Raw genomic sequence first — 22,574 nt, 5'->3', positions numbered from 1 at the left:
GCGAGCCCTTCAGCAGCTACGGCGGCGGCGGCGACAACAACAGCGGCGGCGGCGGCGGAGGCAGCTGAGGAGGCGGCGGAGGGACTGCCCGTGCCTTATTCAGAAGGGGAGGCCGGGAGAAGGGAAAGGGCCCCCCTGGATTAAAAGCGGAGGAGAGCCGACCTGAGAGCGGGGCGAGGGAGAGAGAGCCCTGCGCTGAGGAATCTGCCGCTGCCTCTCCAGGGAAGAGGCGCTTCTGCTTCTCCTCGCCCTCCTCCGCCTGCAGCCGCCCAGCGCACCTGCCTGGCCTGTGGGAAGACGGGAAGACGTCGCCGCCGCCCCAGCCGCGGTGCCCGGGGGGCTGTGCGGAGCAGCGTCCCCGGGCACACCAGGAGAAGCCGCCTCCGCTCGCCCATGAGCACCGCGGCTCCGGAGCGCCGCCGCCGCCGCTCTGGCAGGGGGCAGCCGGCTGCAGGAGCGCACCCGGCGGGGGCGGCAGCATGTGGACCCCGACGGAGGAGGAAAAATACGGCGTGGGTAGGTGCCGCCGGGGCACTTCTCCTTCGGCCCCCGCTCCTCCTGCTTCCCTACCCCCGCCCCGCGGCGCGTTGGGATGGTCGGTGGGGATGGGATGTTGCCTCCCGAGGTAGAATAATGACAATTCCCAGTGCGGGGGCGGGGTAGTTGGCGGCGTTGATGCGTATTCCCTGTTGCGCGCCTTGCCTCCGCCTTGCACTTTTGAGGCGCTGTGTTGTGTGTGTGTGTGTGTGTGTGTGTGTGTGTGTGTGTGTGTGGCTCTCGGCGAGCCCAACTTGATTCTTTGTCAGAAAATGGCGTTTTGGGGATGGTGTCGGAGGAGGGGGTGTCGGAGAAAATGCGGGGTTGCTGCTGTTGGATGGCTTGAGCAGCCAGGCGCCTCTCTCTCTCTCCCTCTCTTCCTTTTTGGAAACCGTGGCGTGTGCAGCGTTATTCGTCTCTCTGCTGCAGCCCGTATCTTCCTCTCTCTCTCTCTCTCTCTCTCTCTCTCTCTCTCTCTCTCTCTCTCTCTCTCTCTGCTCCCCATTAGGCTTCTTTGCTCTTCCATCGCAAGATGGAAAGAGAAAAAAGCGGCTGTGGCGGGAAGGGAAGGGGGGGGAGCCCTTTTATTTTCCGCGTTGGTTGAACAGGTTGCGTTTCAGAAATAAAGATGGACATCGGTGCTCTCGGTGGGAGGAATCCGGGTAGGCTTCTTGTTCCAGTGTCGTAGCAGCTGGAGTGGATAGGAAAATCAGCCGTGTGGTGTATTCGCGTATTTGTGGAGGGGTGAAATGCAGGCTGCCTTAGCCAGGGTTCAGGAAATAAGCAGGAACCCAGTCCCATCTTTTTTAAACACACTTAATTCGTGCAAAGCCCGTCTTTTTATCGGTGGTCTAGGACGCTCTTGCGAGTGTTGATGATAAGGAATTAGAACTGTACCGTCGTTAGGGGGCGCCAATCACGCACCTGCTCTGAGTCAGTCGCTGGATAACCCAAACGCAACTTGCTACACTTAAAAAAAACCCAATAACGTGCAAACAACAAAAAGTCATTTGGCCTACGGATACAAAACTACGGCGAGTATAATACTTTAGGCTGGTGTTATCAACTAACACGGATATCCACTCCTATATAAAGTTAAAAGGCCCATTTTTATTAATATATGCATGTTTTAGTTTATTTTGGGGATTGGTGTCCTTAGTTTTGGGTTCTCTTTCAACGTACTCTTGTTTCAGATGGTGGCTTTAAAACGCAAACACCTAATGCTGCTATGATGCAGGTGGCAGAAGAGAATCAAAATTATAATGTTGTGTGCTGTAGGTTTAGTAGATCAGATGACTTTTCCCCCTGACCCCCCCCCTTGGTTTCTGTATGTATTCCTGAAGATTTGCTTAGGTAAATTATTATGTAAATGTTTCCATATTGATTTGGAGCATCAATAACATGTACTGTTTATTACCCAGTAAGTGGTTAATCACATGTAATCATTCATATTTAAATATCCTCTGTTTTATAATAATAGAAAAATCCAGGATGTACTAATACCAAGGAGATGCAGTTTTTAATGCAACAGCTGAACTTTAGGAAGCATGCAGGATGAACAGGAAACATAACTATAGCATAATGAATTGTACAGTGTGAGATTAGTCAGCACAGTAATAACTCCATAAGACAAACTGTTATTGCATAGCTAAAGGCTAAAATCAAGAAAATGAAAATTGAGAAATTCCTACCAATGATGACCATGGTAGTTTTAACATAAGGTAGTCAAAAAGATATTGAGGACTAAACATCATACTACTTCTTTCAGCCCACAAACAGTTAATAAATTGGCCTTCATAAAAGAGAATAACCAGTGATTAAAGCCATAGTTTAAATATACAATTTATTTTCAACAGCTCCAATAAATACTAAATCTAAAAAGTTAGTCTATGGTATTTAGAAACATTTTTCTCAAGATGGATGGGCAGCTGTTGAATTTTGGTGTACTATTCTTTTTACTGTCTCATGTTGCAATGCAGTGTTAAAATTCTCTAGTAGCTTTGGAGGCTGAAATTCTCGATTTTGTACCGTTTTCTTTGTTTTTAAATTATCCCTGCTTTGTTTCTTACTCTCCATACAACACAGAGACTATACCAATATCCTCTAGGAATGTAACTATCCTTCCCAGTCCTCCCCATTAAACACTGATGACTTCTGGAAAATGATTTCAGTTTCAAATTAATACTATGTGTTGTAAAAGAGTCTAGCAAAGCCATCAGTTTCTAGCTTTCTGCATTCTCTGGTTTAGGCTGTACTAAAGGGTCAAAAATGAATTCTCAGAACTCAGCAAAAAATGTACTGGTCTGTATAATTTGATTGCTGCTGAACAAAAATCTTTCCCCCATACTTTACATTGCTGATATTTTTTATAATCCGTCCTAAGAGAAAACAGACAGTCTCCCTTTTCACCTATATCTGGGCCATATGTAATGCTTCCTTATTTGTCCAGGCTTTGGTTGATAGTTTTCTGAAGTATTTCTGCTGCTGGATTTAACTGCATTCTGCAATACATTATAGTGCTGTTTTAAATTGTTTTAATTTAATTGTATTATTTATATATGCCCCTGGCTTCCATTGGAGAGGTTGTAAATTCATTTAATATTTCAAATTTATATGTAAAAAATTATGTTAACAATGGTTATTAGCTTGGAAGTTTAAGACAATATTTTTTAATGTGGACATATATTCACAATGCCTAGCATCCAAAATTGCACTGCTGAGTGAACAATTTCTGCCAACTCCTCCTTCCATCTGCAGCCCCTTTTACCATTCCCACAGGTCCCCCAACTCAAGGAGGGCAAGGGACTGGGAAACAGGAACACCACATTCTGTGATTATGAACTCCGTTCTTTTCAAATTAGGGCAGTTAAGATTCAAGTGAATGAGCTTGTAATAAAAAAGTGTCTGACTTCCTTCTGAAACATAAAACCTGCTTTGATATATAAAGATAAATATTACCCCCACATATGCTTTCAACTGCTAAGTGTTGAGCTACACAATGAGCCAAGGTGCATTTTGCAGCTGTTACTGGGCTATTCTCATTTCAGATTGAAGGTATGCGAATTGCATGAATGAATAGTCTTCTTTTTCAACTTTTTCAACATATTTTCATACAGAAAATATGTATGACAGAGGGATAGGATGGAGAGGAGTTTCAACTACATATGTAAAAGGAAGCATTTCAAAGCCTTTTTTTTTACTATAAAGTAAGCTCAAGGTCTGCATCCTTTCCTAGGCTTGGTTCCAAAGAGCTTTTTAAGATTACCCAAGAGGCTTGCACTAGCCCAGTGGAGTGTTTGACTTTTCTTTGAACAGCTGATCTCTGTGCCACACCACACATATTTTTGAAACTCCCATACTCTGTGTTATAGGCAGCTGTATGTGAAAAAGATATATCCAAAAACTAGACCCTTTGGGTCATGGTCTTCCCCATTAAGATTTGGTAGCTTCCTTGGACCTTGTGGCTTACATTTTAGGTCTTTCTGCATAGGCCTCTGAAAATAGGACTTTGTGTCTACAAAAAGTAGAAAGAAATTCTCCATTGAAACTGCATATTTCAAAATACTCAGGAAAACTTGGTTGATCCCCACTTGCAATCTTAGCAGGTGGATAATTTTGCATTTATCCATTTAGATTACTCCACACAGTGCATAATTATTGAATCTACTGGGATGGCTTGAAAAGGTGATCAGAAAAACTCATGAAGTTAGATCTATTATTGCTGATGAATAACCATGCTGGTATGCCTTTCTTTTGAGTTCCTCAATATGATTGGTCATTAGAGGAAACAGGATGCTTGGTCTATTCTTGTGAGCCATATCTCTTTCTAGGTCTTTGGATATCTTTCACCTCCTCCCCCTTTTAAAAGTTAAAGAGAAAAGCACTTGTTTTGTAGAGCTGAAGTTTACATCTTCTCTACAATGGTGATCAAGATGCGTGTAGTCCTAGTAATGGATGTCTAAATGAATCTTGGCTATGCATTTGTAATTCAGTGTTCTTTAAGTCTAGAACACTGCATTGTTTTAGTTTACATAGGTACAGGTATTATATTATAGCTCACATTGATATTAAACTAGGATAACATGATGTATTTTCTTGACAAAACAATAAAATATTAAGCCCAAATGCCTGCATTTTAGATTGCAATCCTGCACATGTTTGTCTTGTCTATTAAACACAGGCTTTCCTCTGAATAAACATGAATAGGATTGCTCATTAAATTTATATCTTGGTATAGAGAAACTAATGTTTTACAGTACTGTCTTATATAATCACAAGTTAGCATTCAAATTGCAACTTTTTGTTGCATAGTAAAGTGATCTAAAATGTTAATGTTTTGTGGGTGGCTTTTTCTGGGTTGGTTAAAATGTTTCTTCGTTTATAACAATTTATATACTGCTAGTAAAAGGTACTTCTAAGCATTGAGGCAACCTGAGCCTCCAAGGACAAAGATGGATCAAGGAGTACCCTCAAACTCTGAACTTGGGAGTGAAATCCCACCCAGAACAAGCCAATCTCCCAGACATGGGAGCCACCAACCCATAGTGCCTCCACATTCACAGAGTTCCAGTTCAATTCATTCACCCTCATTGTCTACCACGTTACCCAGACAATGATCCAGATCTTGCACAGCTTCTCCTGACCCTACCAGTGGTTTCATATTGATGTGAGTTGTTTAGACACCAGGCAGTAGAAATCCCTGGGGTCCCAAAGAGCTGTTGTTTCACACCTCCCCTTTAATGCGTGTTGCCTCACTTTATAGGCAAAAACTCAACAGGTAAGCCTTTTTCATATAGAAATAGTTAAGGGAAAAGTTCCACCATGATTGTGTTCCCTCTAATTTAGTGTTATGCTATGCCCCCAATTTAGCTATTTTGTGACTGGAACCCCCAGCACTCTCAAAATTCAAAATGTCCCCCCTCTTCCTTATAGGGTGGCAACCCCAGCTCAACTTCAAACTCATATTCTACAATACCATATCTAGAAGACCTGTTTATCATACTACCTTTAATAACGTGCAAGCTACCATGCACCAATAAGCAAGCCTCCCAAAATTAAAATATTACTTATATATAAATGTAAATATTATTTATATTTAAATGTTATTTTGTGTTTCCCCTTTCTAAGAACTTGTGGGTCAGCATTTTACGAAGTTTGTTTCTTTTTGAAGGAGAGGGCACTGGAAACTTAATGGTGTGTGTTTGATGCTTAGTTTATCTGCAAGTAAGTAGAAGTAGTCACAAAACAACATTAGCAACCCAGAACCTGCTTCTCCCATTCACCTACAAACTCAAAACAACTTCTGCCTGTTCCACCTCTGCCTTATCAATTACATTTTAGAAAACGCCTTTTCAGGAACCATAAGTTCATTTTCAAATGTTTATATCTGGTTCAAATTTCCAGATAATTAATCTGATAAGTTTCCAGCCCTCGATTTGTAGCATGGTCTCATGTGAACCTACCCCTTAAAAATAGGAGCATGTGGGGCTTCATCAGCTTTCAGATTACATCTGTGGCTTATTTCCAGAGGAATAAAAGGTAAAGGTACCCCTGCCCGTACAGGCCAGTCTTGACAGACTCCAGGGTTGTGCGGCCATCTCACTCAAGAGGCCAGGGGCCAGCGCTGTCCGGAGACACTTCCGGGTCACGTGGCCAGCGTGACATCGCTGCTCTGGCGAGCCAGAGCCGCACACGGAAACACCGTTTACCTCCCCGCTAGTAAGCGGTCCCTATTTATCTACTTGCACCTGGCGGTGCTTTCGAACTGCTAGTTTGGCAGGCGCTGGGACCGAACAACGGGAGCGCGCCCCGCCGCGGGGATTTGAACCGCCGACCTTTCGATAGGCAAGCCCTAGGCACTGAGGCTTTTACCCACAGCGCCACCCGCGTCCCTCAGTCCAGAGCAGTAGCTTGCAGTAAAAACAGCAAAGAGTCTTGTGGCACCTTAAAGACTTAAAAAAACTCCTGTGGCATAAACTTCCACGGTTGTGTAAATTGCTTGCAATACTTCCACCCAAAATGGAGAAAGGCTTCCTGCCAGAAGTCTCATGCTTTGTTTTGTAAACAATGCCTTCATCTTTCCAGAGTAACTGAAATCCAGTTAATTGCAACAGCATTAGAACAAGCTCTTATCTCTTGTCAGGCTCTTGCTTGCCCTGAGGCTCAGTCATTAGCAAAGGTTAGTAATGAGTTGTTAATGCATGAAGAATGTCCATCTTCAGTTGCAGAGTTCTGCTGTGAACAGTTGCTTGTTTTAAAATGTGAAGAGATTGATGTTTAGCTCAGGCTACTTGGGATTATGAAGAGAGAATTGGAATGCAAGCCTTACTCAAGTGTGGTGATGGAGATCTTTTACGTGTACAGTACTTTTTGAAGTCTGGTATTCTTACATGCTTAGAGACATGGGCGTAGCCAGAGGGGGGCAGGGGGGCAGCTGCCCCCCCAATAAAGTAAGTACCAATAAAAAGGCTTCATTAATTGACCAATTGTGTCACAAATAACTTTGTTCTAACCCCCCCCAACATAATCCCTGCCCCCCCAACAAATCCTGGCTATGTCCGTGTTTAGAGACCCCTTAATTTATTATTGGACGCAGGTGGCGCTGTGGGTTAAACCACAGAGCCTAGGACTTGCCGATCAGAAGGTCGGCGGTTCGAATCCCTGCGACGGGGTGAGCTCCCATTGCTCGGTCCCTGCTCCTGCCAACCTAGCAGTTCAAAAGCACCTCAAAGTGCAAGTAGATAAATAGGTACCGCTCCGGCGGGAAGGTAAACGGTGTTTCCGTGCACTGCTCTGGTTCGCCAGAAGCGGCTTAGTCATGCTGGCCACATGACCCGGAAGCTGTACGCTTGCTCCCTCGGCCAATAAAGCGAGATGAGTGCCGCAACCCCAGAGTTGGCCACGACTGGACCTAATGGTCAGGGATCCCTTTACCTTTACCTTTAGTTTATTATTGGCATGTTCTGTGGCTGAGCTCTGCCAGGTTGGAAAGCAAGTTTTGGGGAAGAGTACTCAGCAATTCCTGATTTATGTTAAGCATTTAAAATTGGAGATGGGGAACACAGGTACTTTAGGGATTTTTTTTTTCTGGCACTAGCTTCTGTAGACTATATTCCATATCATCAGATGCAGGAACTGTAGTCCATGAAATTTTACATCATAATAAATTAGTAAGTCCTTAAGTTGACATATCACTTGTTTTTGGTTCAGTGTACTAATATGGCTACTCCTCTAGAAACTGTAATTGTAGGTATTCCTGTAAGCTTTTTTAAAAAAAATAAGCATTTATCTTTTATCCATTTGAACATGTGGAAGGGTATTAGAGTCCCCCTCCCCTCTTGTGTTTGGTTTTTTCCTCCTTCTTTTTGTGTGTTTGTGTGTGCTTAAAATAGCTCATCAGAAAGGGAAAATGTGAACTTTTAAGAGTTAATTCAGCACAGAAAAATACAAGAAACCCTTTATTACATAAGGATTTTAAGTGCCTGAGACTGGAATATTTTCTGCATTTTGAAAAGATTCTTTTTAATCGGACATAGTAGGGGACAGGATCTAATGACATATTTTTGTGTTATGCAGTTATTCTGTGTGCCACTTTGAAAGGTGGTTTTACAACCTTTCAATAAATGTAAATAAATGTAATTGGGTACCCTACTCCAATCTCTTGAAGTATATATTTATTGTAAGAAGCTTACACTCCTTTTGAGTGTTTTCTTCAGGTAAATTTAGGCTAGTTGAGATCTAATGGCATAACTGCTGCCCAGGTACGCCAAACCAGATTCAAGGTTGTTGTATCCATTTATGAAGTTTTGAACAGTTTAGGTGTAGATTATCTTTTGGACCACCTAAACCCTTATATCCCAACTTGATCACTGGGATCATCTGCAGGAGTGTCGTTGGCTGTCCCCTGAGTTGGCAGTGGCAGAACTGGGGGAGGGGGGCAGAATTCAAGGGCGGGGGGCAGAAATTTCTGGGGAGGTACACAGGGAGAGTAAAATGGAGGGAAGTTCCATTACACAAAAGGAAGTAATGCACTAATAGAACCACTTTGATAGATACTGCCCATAGTGTTATGTTTTCTATAGTTAATTTTGCACCTAGCCCAGAGGGTAATTAAACTCAGAATGTGTGAAAACACTGTGTAGTGTAGTGGCTGGACATGTATTGGGCAAGGATTCCTGGAGACCCACTTTTAAATCCTCTCTCAGCCTTGAAGCTCACTGCGTGACCTTCGGCCCTTCACTTTCTTTTAGTTAAATCTACTTCATAGAGTTATTATGACGATAAATTCGGAAAGTACCATATATACTGCCTTAAGCTGCTTGGAGAAAAGGTGGGATGGAAATGTAATGGGAAAGTTATAATTGCTTTTATACTACCAGTTGGCTACAGAAGATTTAAGCAAAGGTTAGCAGAGTGCCAAATCTGAGTAGCTACTCTACTAGTAATTGTAGGCTCTTCATACCTGCCCCCAATTTAAGCATATTTCTGTTGGTAGCGGCAGGACTGGTCTCCTTGCATTTTCTCAGCCTCCTGGTAAGTATTTGATGACCCAAGGGGTTGCTTTTTCTGGGCAGGGAGGAACCTCCCACTGGTCCCATTGCAACCCTTATACAAATTGCTACGAATATACTCTTTAATTCTTTTTAATATAAATTTTATTTGGTAGCTTAAATATAATCTTGCTATTTTTAAGAGAGTTAATGGATCATTACATTACATTACATAATTCAGTGCAGTTAACAATTAGCTTACATTTTGCAATTAGCTACATACGAGTTATATATATAATATATAGTGTGTGTGTGTGTGTGTGTGTGTGTGTGTTGTGCTTGTTCAGCTTGGTAAAAATGTCTACTTGCATCTCATCACTCTGTTCTGGCCATGAATAACTGAATTAATAACTGATTTTTCTCATCTAGCTTTTCCTTCCACTCCCCTTTCTTTGTGTGTCTTGTCTTTTTTTTTTTGTTTGTAAGCCTCTCCCTCTCTTTCTCTTGATGTGAGCAGCTTTGGAAGACAGTTCGGATAGTAAATGCTTGTGCATTATTATGTGTTATTAGATAGTTATTCTACCATTCCTCCCAAAGTTGTTCAGGGTGGCATGCACCAAAACAGTAAATACAATATAATTCAATTTAAATAAATAAATAAGCAAACAAACAAATAAATCACACAATATTCTAAATACATTTGTGTCAGAGATTTATATAAGGCCATTGTGATACTTGCTCTCTTATCCATGCACAAGAGGAAAGTATCAGCAGATTTGAAGAAAACTGAAGATTTGCAGAATTGCACTTTTTAAAAGAAGGGGGTGGAACCCAAAATGGCCCAATGAGAAGCTTGCTTGGTAGTTGTGGAATCCTAGCTGGATGAGGGGGGGGGCATAGAAAACCCAGGGGATGTAATTGAGCACCCTGCAAGAGGAAATGACCGGCTGGAATCCTGAACTGGAGCATTCTACAGTGCAACATTTTCTTGAATAAACCACTTGTGATGTTCTGTGTCTGAATTCCTTAGCGGGGAAGTGGGGCAGAGGACAGAGGTTATTTGGAGGAAGTACATCAGGAGTGTGTTTTCTCTAATAGTGTTCTGGTCTGGGACTCTCCTGCAATGCAGTGAGATTATATGATTGCCTTTCTACAATTTGAGTTTTGTTGTAGACATTGTTATGTTGCCTTTGATGGTCAGTGATGGTCAGTAAAATGGGTGTTGTTGGCAGGTGTTAGCGCCAAAGAGCAAACACAGTTGCAGAGTAGCTTCAGCTGGTGGCTGTATTTCTATTCTCTGGGTTGTATCCAGTGTTATTCATACTCAGAATAGACCTTTTGAAATTAATGGAGAAAACTAACAAGTCCATTAATTTAAATGGTCTACTCTGAATTAAATTTTGTTATAGACAACCCTGCGGCATTTCAGTTCATCAAATAATTGTGGAAGAATATTTGGGTTCTCCAGTGGTTGTTCAAATAGCCCACATTTTTTGAACAACTTGAAAATATTAGTTCATTTCAATTTTGTGTTCTGTCTGCAATACCTGACTTGCACATCAAGTCTTTTCCTTAAACATAATCTTTACTACAAGTAGTAGTGTTGTTCCTATTTACGTAGAACATGTAATATCTTAGTGGTATGAACCTATTCAAATATGTAAGATATTATGTGAACTATTAACAAAATAGAGAAAAGTTTATTGCCATGGGAGTCACTGTGCTTTGAAAAGGATAGGTTATGAGAATTCCGCATTAAAATTTGCTATAGATTATCCGTACTTTGGAGTATAGTTTGGGTTTTTACTATAGATTATCCAAACATTTGGCTTTATAGAGATTTGAAAAAGTAGCATGAAGATCCTATATTTGCTGATAGTTCCATACCAAATTCTGAAGTGCCAATTACATATGTAGATCATAATTGAGAGCAACTAACAGTGCAATCCTATATCTGTCTACTCGGAACATCCCATTGATTTTCATAAGTGTTGGCTCCCAGGTAAGTGGGTATAGGATTGCTGCATTCAGCTTGCAATATAAAGCACACATTGAAGCGTAGGGTGAACATGAGCCTCAGAATCTCTTTCCTCATTACTGTGTTCACTTTCAAGCTCAGACCAAACTAAGACCAGTTTTAGCTTGGCAGACTAGGTGCTGTGCCAAATTCAGACCTGAGGCTGGCCTTACCTATTACAAGCATAATATGTAGCTAAAATGGTTTAAACAGCCATGTGGATGTAGGAAACCCACATTCAGCACCTCTATACAAGAAGGTAAGAAGAGGCTGCTGTATCAGACCTATGATCTATCTAATACAGCAGGCTTCCTCAACCTTGGCCCTCCAGATGCTTTTGGCCTACAACTCCCATGAACCCTAGCTAGCAGGACCAGTGGTCAGGGATGATGGGAATTGTAGTCTCAAAACATTTGGAGGGCCGATGTTGAGGAAGCCTGTAATATAGCATCTTGTTCTCACAGTGGCCAACCAGATGCCCAAGGGAAGCACATAAGCAGGATCTGATCAGACCAGAGGCCTGTTTAGCTCAGACCAGAGGGGCGTAAACTCAATCATAGAGCATCTGCTTTGCATGAAGAAGGCAACAAGTCCAATCCTGCCATCTTAAGGTAGTTCTCTGAGAGAGACTCCTGTCTGAAACCCTGGAGACCTGCAGCCAGTCGTTGTAGACTGTAGATGGACTAATGATTTGTTTCGGTATAAGGCAGCTTCCTATAGTTCTATCCCTGTGCATTGTTTCCTAGAGTGGCCAAACATATGCCTTTGAGAGGACAGCAAGGCAGACATGAGCACAAAAGCACACTCCCAACTTGTGCTTCTCATCAGTTTAGTGGTGTACTGACTCTGATACTGGAGGTAACATAGGCATTGTGACTAGTAGCTATTGATAGCCTCATCTTCCACCTATCTGTCCGGGATTCAGAGTTTTAAATTCAAAATCCTCAAGGCAGAGAACAAAAATAATACAGTTGAATATAAACCACCAAACTTCCAAAAGGTACAGTAAACAGAGTCTAAATGGTAGTCGGTAAAACCAAACATGTGACAGTTACAAAACCTATTTCAAAAGGGCCTTGTGCAGTCTTTTGTAGGCACCCTCTCTGTAGTGCCTAAAGAATGATGGAACCATCAAAGAGTTTTTTAAATGTGGAAGTCACATGGTGGCTGCTTCCAAACAATACACCTGTACCAGTGAGACCCTGGCATGCTAGCAATGACATTTTGGTGGCACTGACATTTTGTTCTCAATATCTGAAGCTGGGCTTAGCAAGTGAAACAAGTCAAAGGTGTTTATTTTTAGCATGACCAAAATTGAAAGGCCATTTGGCCTATGCACATGTTAAAAGGGGTTTGTCCAGATGGTGTAGAGTCTAGAGAGACTTAGATGCAGATACAGTGAGACGATATCAAGAACAACAATGAAAAACAGGGTTTTGAACTACAGAGGAGTTGTACTAAATATGTGCATGGAGTGAAGGTGCAACACAGCATTGCCAAGAATCTGGTCTATGGCTCATCTAAAGTTGTTAAGTAATATGAAATACAGTGGTACCTCGTGTTATGGACTTAATCCATTCCGGAGGTCTGTTCATAACAGGAAACTGCTCTTAACACGAGGCACACTTTCTCTAATGGCGCCTCCCGCTGCCGCGCACCACTGGAGCGCAACTTCCGTTCACATCCCAGGGCAAAAGTTGCAAGAAGTGGCATCTACTTCCAGGTTAGTGGAATGCATAACCTGCAGCATTCGTAAGGGGGACGATACGTAACACAAGGTACCACTGTAGGGGTATTAAGATCTGTGGATTTTCCTGGTTAAATATGGATACCAATGTCTGTGATAATTCATCACTCTCTGATCCCCGTATCAAGCCCCATATCAGGGCTATACTTCTCTATAATGCTTCATCTCAAGTCAGATAGTGTTCATTGTTTCCTTCTTTACATAGAAAAGAAGTCTTCATCTCAGTAGCATTAATTCTACTAAATTTAGATGTGGCTAACATACTTAATAAATCATGGTAGTCCAACACACGGCCCTCAAGGCATGTCCTTTTGTGGACCTCCAGAGTGCATTCTGGGAAGGTGTCCTGTTGATCTCAGAGGAAAGTGCCAAAGCGCCTTGGCAAGCCTCACAGAGGGGGAGGAGGTGGCCTCAGGCTCTCGGCTGCGTAAAAAGTTTAAGCGGTCGGGGATGGCGGGCCAAAGCAGTCTGTCCAGGTTGGGGGGGGTAGTGCATGTGTGATGTCACACATGCACAACCGCCACTCCACCCAAATGACCTGTGTCTAGAAAGCCTGGGTGGATGAGCCCTCAGTGAAGAAACAGCCGTTTAGGACAAAGAGAGACATGGAGCAGAGGGAATGAGTTTTGAGTTAAATGTTAGAAGCAGCTTGGATTCAAGGTGTTTTTCTCGGAATCTGATGTGAGGTAGCATAACTGCTGCCTGGTAAGAAGCAAGCAGGCACAATGCTAAGTGTTGTTAGGTTTGTTAAGATGCCACCATTCTTTTGTTTGTTTTGGCTCATATGTTTGATAAAGGTTCGTGGGTTCTGTTTTAAGTAATTGTAACTGTAGGCTTTTGTTTACAACAACAACAACAATAATAATTTTATTATTTATACCAAACTCATCTGGCTGGGTTTCCCCAGCCACTCAACAAATCCCCAAAGATTTGCTCTGTTCTTATTTAGTGTGAAACTTAAATTACCTTGCTATTGCTCATTCCAAAGCAAATGCAGTTCATTGACCATACTGCAGGTTAGAAGGGGTTGTGACTGGGAGAAAATGGCATATTACAGTGGTACCTCGGGTTAAGTACTTAATTCGTTACGGAGGTCTGTTCTTAACCTGAAACTGTTCTTAACCTGAAGCACCACTTTAGCTAATGGGGCCTCCCGCTGCCGCCGCACTGCCGGAGCACAATTTCTGTTCTCATCCTGAAACAAGGTTCTTAACCCGAGGTACTATCTCTGGGTTAGCGGAGTCTGTAACCTGAAGCATATGTAACCCGAGGTACCACTGTATAGCACTTCAGTGTAACTCACACTGAATACAAGTCAGTCTCTTGAGTTGTTTTCCAAAAATTCTGCAGTGCTAAACAATGGCTGGAAGAAAGTATATCTAGCTGGCTAGAGCCATGAACAAGAACATTCCAACAGAAATTGCAGAGCCCTTATAGGGGGAAATAGCCAACTCATGGAAGCCTGCTTCCTGGAAACCAGAGCCAAGTAGCTCAAAGTATTTTGGCCCTAGGAAACAGCTCACTTTCACTTTCCCAACCTTAAACATTGCTGTTGCAGGTTGAAACATGTTTAGAAATTATGGCTGTGGTATGCAACAATTTCTTAATCTGCACCACGTATACTTACAAGGAATATGCTGGCCTTTTCCTACCATGTGCTATTTTTGTATGCAGTTGTAAACTGTTCTCTTAATTTGTGTGTAGAAGAGGGCCCCCAAGGAAAGGGATGTAGGCTTGTTGAACTTGAACACAACAGGCTAATGGATTACTTAGAAATGTGGTGCCAGGGCTCCAAATTCAGGTTGATTTTTGGAGGATGGAAATCAAGGAATATTTGATCTGTAATCTCAGTTTTGTGGTGTTACTTTGAATTTCAGTGGAGACACAACATTTATAGTCCTTTTTTCTAAAATAAGCAGGATTCTGTCAATAATGTAATAAAATAAAATCCTGATGTTAATATTGATGGGTATGATTGTATTGGAGCACATGCAGTCGTGTATGATTTGATCTTTTGGATGGTTGCATCTGTTAAGAGATTCTAATGCAGCTGATGGGAGCCTTTGCCTTGGAGCATAGGTCTGTTTTTTATGGCTGAATAAACCCATCATTATTTCACTTTCTGTGGGCTCTAGGTATTTTATACCAGAAAGATATTATGTGATTATAAAAAACTATTAGAACACAGATGTAACTGCTTTAAATTATTCGGATTGAAGTGCTACAAATTTAAACGTGTATAAAATGAATGCCAATTTTATAGTAAATGATAAAAGGTTAACATGGTATGATTCCACCTCCCCCCCTCCAAATGCTTAATTGAGATTTCACCATAGGAGCAATCTTGAGGACTAGGCTGAAGTCCTGTGTACCAAAATAACTTGAGTTGTATCCTATAAATAGCTTCTGTTGTTTCCTATATGTCTGGAAGGAAGACAGAGAACAGTCACTATTATCACAATTCTATGACATCATAGTGCAAAACAGTTCATGATGCCAGCTTTCCATTTTGGTTCCCTTCCTGTTTTCTGGTATTTTGGAAGTTGGGAGAATGGCAAGGGTTGGTTGAAGGCAACCGGAGCAGGATGGCTGAGGTTAAGAAGCTGGAACAAGGCCTTGAGTTTATGCAGCAGGGGACTTTCATACCTTGAATTTTGGTTTGGTTTACAAGGTTACTCTTAAATAGTTGTGGACTATAGTCATGGGCTGCATTTGAATGTAACACTTAAACCATTGAGTAGTGCTACGTGCATGAACCTTGGGCTTTCTCTTCCCCTCCTTTTCCTACAGCATGGTTGTGGGAAGAAGATCTGAAACATTATTCTGTTTTCAACTAATCACAGTTAGTCCTTTTGTCTCAAATCAGGACAAAATGTGGTTTTATTCTGACTTCTTTGGACAAACATAAACATGTTTTTAATCATGTTTATGTGGTTTTATTATATATATTTTACTTTATTTCTAAATCACTTTGGGACTTCTTAGTGGCAAGTGACGTACAAATTTTAATAAACCTGAACGGTAATTAACAGCAACCACAGTTTGTGCTGCTTTGATAAAACAAGCTGTGGTTAGTTGAAAATGAAAGCAGATGCTTCAGAACTACTCTTTTGCAGCCACAGCAGAGTTGGAGGGGAAAGCCCATGAGCCTGTTTTTCATTCATGTAGCGCCAAGCTATAGTTTAGTGTTACGTTTGAATGCAGTCGTTATCTTCTTAACTTCACAGTAATCTTATGAATGGAGACGTGGCAGAGCTGACTTTTGAATTTAGAAGTCGGAAGTCCACTGCTGTGTTTAGTGGACTGGTTGTACAGACACACAAATGCACATACCTGGAGGCCTTCCAATGATTTCTAGTAGGGCTAGTGCTTTTTATCTTTCTTATATCTTGCTCTGCAGCTAGAGATGAGCCACAGTGAATTAGTCATGTTTGCTGATGATACCAAATTGTTTAGAGTGGTTAAAATAAAAAGGGGATTGGGTGAATGGGAATTAAAATGGCAAATGAAGTCCAACGTAAGCAGGTGTAAATTTAATGCACATTGAGGCAGACAAAACCCTAACTTCATATACATGAATAGGGTCTGAACTGTCAGTGACTAACCAGGAAAGAGATCTCAGGGTCATGGTGAATAACAATGAAAATGCTGACCTATAATGCAGCAGCTGTGGAAAAAAAGTATATTCCATGTTGGAGATCATTCGGAAAAGGATTAAACGTAAAACTGCCAATATCATAATTGCTTTCTGATCTGTGGTGTCAGCACACTTTGAATCATGTTCTGGACTCTGCACCTCAAAAAAGATATTGCAGAGCTGGAAAAGCTTCAGAAAGGGACAATAATAACAATCAAGTGTGCAGAACAATTCTTCTGTATGGAGAAGTTACAGTATTTGAGGCTTTTTAGTTCAGAAAAATAGTGAAAGGGGAATGTTAGAAAAAGGTTGAGTATAGGGACATGGTAGAGGTGTATGAATTTAGGCACGGTGCAAAGAAAGCAGATAGGGTGGTTCCCCTCCCCTTTTTTTATAATACTAGAACCCATGGACACCTAATGAAGCTAAATGTTGGAAGCCCCAGAACAAGCAAAATGAAGTATTTATTCACATAGTGCATAATGAATTTTGCAACCATAAAATATAGTAATAGCCACCAATGTGGGTAGTTTTGAAAAAAAGATTAGACAAATTCATAGAGGATAATGCTGTCAATGGCTACTAGTCATGGAGTATATATTACCTCCAGGATCAGAGGAAGTATGCTTCTGAATACTAGTTGCTGGAGATTATGAGAGTGCTGTTCAATTCATGTCATTCTTGTAGGATTGACATCTAGTTGACTGCACTGATAACAATATTGTGGCCGGATGAGCATTTGGTCTGATTTAGCATGGCTTTTCTTAAGTTCTTAGTAAGGTCTGATTTAGATGATCCTCCAAAGTACTGGTTTACAATTCAGCTTTATGCAAACCATAGTTTGCTGGTTTCGACATTGTAGCAAACTATGGTTAGCAGTAAATGGAAAACCAAAAGTAAAACTGATTTTGCATATACAATAACACATTGTTCCTTTTTAAATGCTTGATTTTGATAAAGAATACAGTATACACCAAATTTGAATTTTAGCAATAATTTATATGCCTATATTGTTGAATTAGATTAATTATTATTTTGTGAGTCTTAAAATTAGTTGTGTTCACTAAAAAAAATGCATGTGATTGTAATGAAGGTGGGATATTATTCATAACTAATATCTTGACACAAAGGCATTGCTAATCTTCAGATAAATGGAATTTAAACAGGAATGTAGTTGCTATTTTTATGCAGCACTGTATAATGCTACTCAGCCTCTCACCTTTTTCTATTTCCCCCCCAGTTATATGCAGCTTCCGAGGGCCTGTCCCACAAGGCTTGGTTCTGGAACTGGGAGAAACTGTCCAGATCCTGGAAAAATGTGAAGGTGAGTAAGATGTACTAAAAGTAATTTGGTTATAATGTAGTACAGTGGTGCCCCGCAAGACGAATGCCTCGCAAGACAGAAAACCCGCTAGACGAAAGGGTTTTCCGTTTTTGAGCTGCTTCGCAAGACGATTTTCCCTATGGGCTTGCTTTGCAAGACGAAAACATCTTGCAAGTGTTCCAATTTTTTTTCGCTTCCCCCCCTTTTTCTAAGCCGCTAAGCCGCTAATAGCCTTTTAGCTGCTAATCCGCTAAGCCTTTAATAGCCGCTAAGCCTTTAATAGCCGCTAAACCGCTAATAGCGCTAAGCCGCTAATAGGGTTGCTTCGCAAGACGAAAAAACCGCTAGACAAAGAGACTCGTGGAACGGATTAATTTCGTCTTGCGAGGCACCACTGTACCTATCAAACTCTTTGAATTCACTCACATATGAACTTACTTCACCTTTATTAAACTCCCAATCTAGAGGTACCTGTGAGCATGCCTTGATCTTGTGTATAAGGACATGCATACAGCAAACATCTGTGTAGTGAAATATAACATTTGGAATTGTATGCCCATCTATTAGGCATGCTTACATAATATAAGACTGGAAAAAATAAATAAATAGCAGCAGCACTCCTCCCACATGTATTTGCTTGATCCACTTTCTGGGGGCAAGGGAAAATGGAGAGCTATGGCTGCTGCTGCAGCCACAATTTAGCTTATTTCTACTTTATATGAGAGTTTCCTGCCACAGCTATTGCATTCAAATGGTTATACTGATGTGATGAATCTAATGCCACATGTTTCTGTGCCACATTATCCTCCAACATCTTTAGAGCCTTTCCTTTCTCTGAAGAGACCCCCTTTGTACAACCCCTAGTGTATAATACGTCTTCTCTCTTGCTGAATCTATTCTACTTGACTGAATGGAGAAAGCTGTAAGCTGCACTGCAGCGAAGCCCTTCTCTCTTTCATTCAGCTGTTCCCCTCCTCCATGCAGCCAAATGGAGAAGAAAAAAGGCAAGATAAGAAAGGGGCAATGCATGAAGTAGTGTTGTAGTGTTTCTGCTTTTTGGCTAGTAGTTCAACCAGAGAGGTGGGTGCTTCATTTGTATTGCACATTCAGATAAAGGAGAATCTGTTTTGCCTTTTGCTGTGTTCCTTTGCATCCTCCTGAGCACCCAATCTGCTGATTATACAGAATAAAGCAAACTCCAGCTTCTGTAGCTCCTTGTTTTGCAACAGGTAGGGAAAATCCAACTCTTTTGTGTCCTGTTGGAGATCTGCAGACAGACTGACACACACACACACACACACACAGAGAGAGAGAGAGAGAGAGAGAGAGAGGGAGAGAGAGAGACAGACAGACAGACAGACAGAGAAGGATGAACCCCACAGTTTGAGAACCTATATTTCAATGACTCATTTGGGAACCATGATTATTCAAATGCTTACTAAAACCTACTCTGACCCACTTTCTAGTATAATGGCTGGAGCATTATTGGTTGTAATCCAGTCAGAAAGGGGGTCACCATGTTTATTAACCATCTGTCTACAAATATTTGAACCCTGGCCTCATTATCTTGTGGTAACAGTGTCTAGCAAGAACCTTGATCAAACTGACTTCAGAAATATATCTAAATTGGTTAGTGAATTATGTTAAATATGTCCATACTGCTATTGCTTCCAGTAACAACTTTCCATATGCTATTGACAAAAGTCTAATAAGACATGATGTTTGCAATAAGCAAAACATGTCTATATTTTCCCCTCCATGCCCTATATATTGAGCTTTTAGTATATTTTGTGGCAAACATTGCAAGCTTTTAGTATCTTAAATGGTGAACTTTTCAAAACAACTTAAGATGGCAGTGCACATCCTATGTGCACTTATTCGGCTTTGAATCAATCCCCTGAGAGTAAACATGGATAGGATTGCACAGTTTTCTTTTTAGTGCATTATTAAATTGGTTGCTAAACTCCTAGAAAAAGGAGCTTAAGGTATACTTGGATAAATCTTCCATTTATCTTTTTAGGTAAATATGCATTTTTGTGAATATATATGGAGCAAACCACATGAATTTCTGTTTTGAGTTAAAAGGGTTGTGTTTTAGCTAGTCAGAATTCCAGTTTTCAATTACTTATTAACTGTCAAGAGAGTTTCACAATCAATTCGTATAAATTAGTCATTTTTATTTCTTTATATACGTGTAACCCTTAGACTACCAAAGGCCTGGTTCATAAACTATGAAGGATTTTTGTTGCTTGTGTAATTGTCATCTAGAAAACCTAAGAACCAATTTTGACTGGGTGATTTGCCATGCCACTCACATATCAGGAGTGAATAATGTTTAATTCAACAAAATAAATAAAAGAGAACCACATTTGAATAGTAAAGAACAAAGGCCCTGATGTCCTAGAGTCTCCTATTTTTCATGCAGGTGGATAGCTGCAGCAAACCAGCTGGCAACTTGGTACGCTGAGTGCACTTACCCACTCAGTAATGGGTCAGCTGGTCTGGAACGTGTGCAGCCTGGAATTGTAAAGGAGCTTTCAGGCTTGCTATTTTATGGCAAAGAGACACTTCTACCTGAGCTATCCTGCTCCTGTTACCTTCTCCTTCCTGGTTATTTGCCCAGATTCTGTTGCTGGCTCTTGAGAAATAGATTGGTTGTCAGCTTCTTGAGTCTTGCCTGAAGAGTGATCTGCTTCTCAATCCAAAAATCTATCTAGTCTTCTCTTGTCAATATTTCTCTGATTTCAGTCAGCAACCCTGAAGAAGCCCTGAGACTATTTAAAACAGAGATGGGGAGCTGATTATTTACAGGCTGGCGCCAGCCTGTAAAACCTTTAAACTCCTCAGAAGCCCTGCCTCATTCCCACTCCAGCAGCATTCAACACCTACAGCCTTTTGTGTGCAGCTTCACTGCTGAGTCCGGCTCCACCTTTGCCCCTCTGCATTGCTTTCAGGAGTGCTCTGCATTCTGTACATCGCCTGGGTACTCTCAACAGCACTTGAGCATCCTCAGAAGCACTTTAGCATTTTTGAACCACATGGCATTCTCTGAAGAGCTTGTGCACTTTCCAAAGGACTCTGGTCATCTCCCATTTTGCAAAGATGATCACCCTTCTGAAGCTCAGTTTAATATCAGAAATTGATAGTGTGAACTGTAAGGGGCTATGGAGGAAGTGGTGGCAAGATAGCAGTGCAAAAATCTGGATGAAGAGATTTAAACTGCATTGTTTTCATTGCCATGAGAGGGGAAGTGAAGTGGGGAACTCCACTCCAACGCTTTCAGAGATGAGAGGGAAGTTGGCTTTTTGGAGAATTTGTTTGTTTGTTTGTTATACAACATGGGATGTCCTTTTGAATGATTGCAGAGAATCAGAGTATCAGGTAGAAGGAGAAATGGAAATGACTTTCTTTTAGTTGGGCAGGTGGTAGAGTTTGTAAGCTGTCAGGCGTCTGCAAAGGCAAAATGAATTTGGGGGGAGGGCGTTTCTGTGACTGATCAGCAACGTCACTTCCATTTGGTCCCGCAGGTTGGTTTAGCTATTGAAGGTACCTTAGACTTCTGTCAGGCGGATCCTTCTCTAGAAAGCTGAGTGATATTCCAGACTACCCAATTAAAGTTTTCCATCCAAGATTGCAAATAATTCTTCCTCTTTTAAGCCTCTTTTTTGTATTCCTCTCTCTCCAGAGATGGTTTGTGTGCATTATAGTACTTCTTCTTCTAAATGCCCACTACTCAGACTTCTCCCGGCAGCAGTGCTGTTGTGTACAATGTGAAAGGGTAGGTGGGGAAGGACTTTAAGAATTTTATTCATGAAGAAGAGAAGGGATTGAACCTACTACTTGAAGTGACAGGTTAAAACTCTCCTATGTTCAAGCAGATCTAATGGTCAGTTTTTGCAGAGATATATTGCTGGTTCCCTGTTTCCCAGAGAGCCATAGCTGTGCACAGTGAGTAGGAGGAGGAGATTTTGACCTTCAACACTGTGGTGGTTTTACTTTCCTCTTAACAATATTTTCATGGTGTGTTTGGTTCTATTTTGCTGTGATATTGGTTTTCTGGCTGGAACTCGAAACATCAAGTATGATGCATAGTTTGGGAAAGTGAGGGAGGCTTTCTGCTATTCACTGAGGATCCATTTAAGGGCTCTTGGGGCGTTGCTTTGTAAGGAGAGTCTATGGTTCAGTGGTTTACATTCAAAAAGCTCTGATGTCTCCAGGTTGGACTGGGATTCCTGACTGAAACTCCTGGAAAGTTGCTGTCAATCAGCAGAAGATGTTGAGCTAGATGAACCAATTGTCTGACTCAATATATGGGAGTTTCCTGTGTTTCTTGGGTTCTGTCGATTTAGGGGGCTGACATGCCCCTGGTACACCCAAATTTATGAGGGTTTCCTATGGTATCTGTCCATCTAGTCCCATCAGAAGAAAAGGTGGAGTAAAAATAATTGATGATGATGCAGTGGTAGACCTTACCATCCTCCCACCAATATTTTCCAACATACAGTCTGGATGGTATCATCAAACAGTAGTCTGATGCCCGGATCCTCCTATTCCTGCCAAGCTCTGTAAGCTAAAACCAATAGGTTGGGTCAATTTAAACCCAAGAGTTTTAGTTGGTTCTCTAAAAATGTAAGAAACAAAAGAAAAGGAGGAGTCCAAATATCTTATTAGAGACGCTGTCAGAATAAGTTGTGCACTGCCTTGGAATGGTAAGTGAGTAGCAGTAGAGAGTTCTTAATTGCTCTATGTATTTAACTTCAGAAAGAATTTAATCTGGCATATTTTGTTGTATTTCAGGATGGTACAGAGGAGTTTCAATGAAG

At 41.3% G+C, this 22,574-nt stretch overlaps 1 long non-coding RNA gene across 1 annotated transcript; it reads left to right on the top strand.

Annotated features, from left to right (window-relative positions):
• The first annotated feature begins 419 nt into the window (after nt 1-419).
• LOC308577892 lies at nt 420-22,574 on the top strand. The gene is made up of 3 exons (XR_014003754.1): nt 420-516; nt 17,668-17,751; nt 22,549-22,574. It is a non-coding gene; the product is annotated as an uncharacterized lncRNA (long non-coding RNA).

Source organism: Podarcis bocagei (assembly GCF_964188305.1).
Source record: "Podarcis bocagei genome assembly, chromosome: 2".
Classification (NCBI taxonomy): domain Eukaryota; kingdom Metazoa; phylum Chordata; class Lepidosauria; order Squamata; family Lacertidae; genus Podarcis; species Podarcis bocagei.
This window is presented reverse-complemented; position numbering and strand designations above follow the sequence as displayed.